Source organism: Cupressus sempervirens, chromosome 3 (assembly GCF_028749045.1).
Source record: "Cupressus sempervirens isolate cs-2001-9-10 chromosome 3, ASM2874904v1, whole genome shotgun sequence".
Lineage (NCBI taxonomy): Eukaryota > Viridiplantae > Streptophyta > Pinopsida > Cupressales > Cupressaceae > Cupressus > Cupressus sempervirens.
Genome location: NC_143120.1, coordinates 356428605 through 356433459, shown reverse-complemented (window position 1 = coordinate 356433459; position 4855 = coordinate 356428605). Strand labels below are relative to the sequence as shown.

Here is a 4855-nt window from a genome sequence, read left to right as displayed (position 1 = left end):
TTCCAATAGTAAATATATACCAAAGAAATGTATATATCAGACAGAGAAATTTTAGGCACCTAGGTGGCTACATGTGAAACCTAAAAGATAGGACGGACTAACTATTTAGACATGTAATTGAAAGGAGTTGGTGTTCACTATTTTTTACTTTGTTGGTACCAGGTTGTTAATTTTTGAGCATCAAATGACAAGACTACATTATCCATCTGTGTTATATATGACCAGAAATTATACATCACTCATTTCATTTAGAGTTGGAAAACTTACACAAATAGAAAACGATAAATTAGTCATCAAATGAACATTACCGAAATTTTTTAACTAAATGTGGGTTACCGAAATCCGAGAACATTTCTCTGGCCCACAATGTCACAGAATACTAGAAGCATTCATCTCAATGACCCTTGAACAGAGTTTTCTATCTATGAAAGGGAGAAAAAAAATTGACTGAATCATTCCAATCTCTTCAACTCAAATTACGAAAATGGAACCCCATCTCCAACTATATGAGATGATATATGACCAAACATTACACATCACTCGCAAAATTTTAGTCTGGATGCTTTCTGCTGCAAAGCCCATGGCTCTCGAAGCTGCTGTCCTACTTAACATCCCACAAATCATAGCTACACATGAGAAACAAAATCCTCTCTCTGTGGACGAAATTGCTTAACACATTTCTGCCTCAACAAAACAAATTGTTCCACAGAAGGAATACTTGTTTAGGATTTTTAGATTGTTGGCTTCACTGAAGATGTGGATGACGAAACCAAGCAAATAAAATATGGGTTGAACAGGGATTATGTGAGTTTTAATGAGGGCATGGCTTGCCATATGAGAGATGTCATGGAATCAGTGGTGAAGATGTATGATGGAGTCAGGAGTTTGAAGAGTACTGTTGATGTTGGTGGAGAAGTGGGCTCTACAATGTCTGCCATAGTTGCTGAGCATTCACACATTTGGGGCATTAACTTTGACTTGCCCCATGTCATTGCAATTGCACCTCCCATAAGTGGTGTGACACCTCATCTCAATTCAATCATGAAGGAGCGATTTGGTTTGTTTTGTATTATTTATTGGTGTGACAGATTGTAGATATTGAACTATAGCTACTAAATAGCTGTCGGTTTTCAATTCTAGGAGTGGAGCATGTAGGCTGAAACGTGTTTAATCAAATTCCTTGTGGAGATGCAATTAGTATGAAGGTAGAAACTTGACTTTAACAAACAATAAGTTTTAGTTTGGTTAGAATACTATTTCTTCAATACATCAATATTATGTTTGTTTACGTTGCATTCTTCTATATTTGTTTATGGTTTTTTTAATTTAATATTTTCTTAAAGGCTAAATCATTATTAATATTGCAATGGATTTTATATGATTGGGATGATGATCACTGCATAGAAATCTATAGAAAGAGCTATAAAGTAACACCAAAAGATGGGAAGGTCCTAATTGTTGATGCACTACTTGATGGTTCACAAGGAAGCTTGAATCGTTTGAGTTTATTGTTTGACATACATATGATAATTTTTACTATATGTCGAAAGGAGAGGAGTCATGAAAAGTTTAGCCAATTATTTTTTAAAGCAAGATATAAGAGCTACAATATCATTAAGTTACATTTTTTCCAACTCCTTATAGAATTATCTAAGGCTTAACGCATACTCAAGATACCATATTGTAACATTTCTTTGAAATAATTGTTGAGACATTTCTATCTTAAGATATGCTTTTATATAAAGAGGAGGTAACCATTCTAAAATTCCATTTTTTTATTGTTTTTGTGTTGATAGAATGTATTTAGTAAAAGATATGTGATGTAGGAGCTTTTAGTGGCTTTCTAAGCAAGAGCTTTTAGTAGTTTTTAAAAAAATTTAACGTGTTTCTTAGTTTTTAGAAAGTTTCTTTTTATTAGTAACCTCAAAATATTACTTCCAATTTCAAATTTTAGTTTGTAGTTCATCTTATCTTAGTTTTAGGAAGCTTCATGAAAAAAATCTTCTTCTTTTTTTGAATTGTTTTAAAAATTACCAAACATGGCACAAAAATAGTTTTATGAAAAAACTGCCAAAAATGGTAATTTGAAATTTGTATTTAAAATTGTAGTTTCTCTCATTGTAGGAGGAGGATTTGGAAGAAATAATAAAGAAGAATTTGGAATTCTGAAATTTATTTTGTACTCTTTCTCTATTATGTTTATGTTAATTATATGAGGATTTTTGGCTACATCAATATGTTTCTATATAATGGAGTAAGGATATATCATTTGTTGAATATACTTGATTGAACTTGACAATATCTCATTTTGTATTTGAGTAGTAGTTTTGAACTGTAAAATTTGATAAGAATGATAGTTTCAATGGAAGCCTCACCAATTGTCCAAAACTTGGAGACTAACACACCCCCAACAAAACCTATAACTATAACTACAGAATACAAATGGGGCACCAAGCCATTAAAATTATAATATTATTACATTTTAAATAATGTTATATCATTAATGTATAATTTTATATTATAGATATTGTGTGTGTGTGTGTGTGTGTGTGTGTGTTTATATTTAAATTTTTCATATAATATTTTAAAACTATTTTAATTAAAATTGAAATCAAAATAATTTCACAATGGTAAATAATCTCACACAAAACCTTAAACTAAATGAAACTAAATTTCATATTATTTTATTGTCATTTGAGGCAAGACAATTAGAATGGGTGCTTTTCCAAATGAGCTAAGATATATGAAATTGCATATAACATACATTGAGAATATTTGAACAAATATATATATTTTAATCTTATTCAAATTATTTGTATGGGAACTATTTGGTTTTAATTTTTGGGGTTTTAAAAGTAAAATGTTACAATTCGACACTCTAGGAAAAAACATAAATTTTAAATACTAGTTTACAATTCTTTTGGCACCTTTGAATCCTCACTAAATCCCAAATATATTTCCATTAGCTCTTTTTCTTCATGAAATCATCAATATATTTTAACCCTAACCTAACCATAAGTACATTTGAACCATATTCATATAATTGTACCCCTTATCACAAGCTTTGACAATCAAGACAAAAATCTCATTTATTATAAAGTATTAATCTTGAAGAATCTAATAAAAGTTATCTAATCAAATCTTTTTATTATATTTGTTCTAAAATTGACACATTGTACTTTCAATAAAATATAAAGTTTCATTGCATGCTTTTAGATTTGATTTGTATTTAATTTTTTTATCATTTCCACAAAAATATATTTATTATATTTTTTTTATTGTATTAAATTGGGATTAAATATAAGATTTGGATATCTTGGGATTCTTCAATTTTGTCTGTCGAAAATATTTTTTCTCTTTTGTAAGTATAGAATATCATTTGGTTAAGCATACTTTTTAATAGTTTACTTATAGGAAAGTCATTTTTTATTGGATTTTCATGCATATTATATAAACATAAGACATGTAAAATTAATTTTTTCCCATCCAACTTGGTGTTATTCTAATAGGTTTTTATAGTGGGATGTGCTTTTAATGGTGGTAATAATCATTACCCCTAAATTCGTAGATTGGGCACATTGACTATGATTCACAACATGATAATTGGTTGGAGAAAACTACCAGCTTGTGTATACTCTATGGCTATACATTTCATGCACATATCTACAATGAATTCTAATGTACAATATTAAAAATAAAACCATTGACCATTTTGTTTTTCGATGCCCATGCCATGATAATGACTTCTATATTCGAGTTAAAGTTCATGAAGTGAAAATATTGTCAAAGGCCAAATTCTCTTATATGTACCCTATTATATTTGGGCTTTTACATTTTGTAGGAATTCTTGCTGAGGCACAGATAGAGGAGGATGTTGATAAATAATAATAGATTCTTATGAACATGCAAATGAAAAATATCCCATCATAAATATTCATACAAAAATATAGTGGGTAGGAAAAGAACAAGTTTAAAGATCTAAGTGATGGCAGTTACCATGACAGGGAGATATCATTAACAAGAGAAACATCAACGTCAATGCAAATAGTGGACATGCCACCAACCGATTTTCATAAATTTTGTGATAGGTTTTCTTCTCTCTGACATCTGATAGTTCTAGCATGTCACAACATTCCGACCACAACACTCCTAGAAATAATCCCATTGGCTTAATAATCCATCATTGTCTTATCTATACACTTCTAACATTCTAAGACTTTTGGTTATTTTTCATAGTATTAAAACTGGAAATTTTGAACATGTTCTGAAGGAGTTATGAGGTATTGGTGTTTTTTTCTTTTGTAATTTTTGTGAGAATTTTAAACTTTAATATTTAGTAGTTATCTAGTTGGAAAAACCTTTCGACAATAATCAAAGGAGTGTGAAGAAGTGTAATGAATAATATTCTTGAGGGTTTTAGTTTCTAACATTTTAGACTTTTTAGACTAGTGTTTCATACTCTACTACTTTATAAATAATTTTTTTTTCAAGAATATTAGCATATTGCACTCAAACACTATTTCATAAGCAATATATTATTATTCTATTGTTTATTGTATCATTCTTCTCTTGTTTTGAAGTTTTCATGTTTCACTTATTTTATTTTCTTCCTTACAATTTTCTTATGTTGCATTTTCTCAACCAAAAACAATAATTAAAACCCCAAATCAAATATTTTTATGTTTACAACATTTTGTAATATTAAAAAAATGCATATACATTCTCATACATGTCTCTCAAAATATTTCCTCAATTACATAACTATAAAAATGCATCACCCTTAAAGAAAATTCAAGTATAAGAGTACCTAATGTAATTCAATAAATATTAAATATATTACCATGTGGTGGCATCA

The 4855-nt window shown here is 29.0% G+C and overlaps 1 pseudogene; it reads left to right on the top strand.

Moving 5' to 3' along the window:
• The first annotated feature begins 484 nt into the window (after positions 1 to 484).
• Positions 485 to 1661, top strand: LOC149566468 (inositol 4-methyltransferase-like; annotated as a pseudogene).
• The last annotated feature ends 3194 nt before the right edge of the window (positions 1662 to 4855 follow it).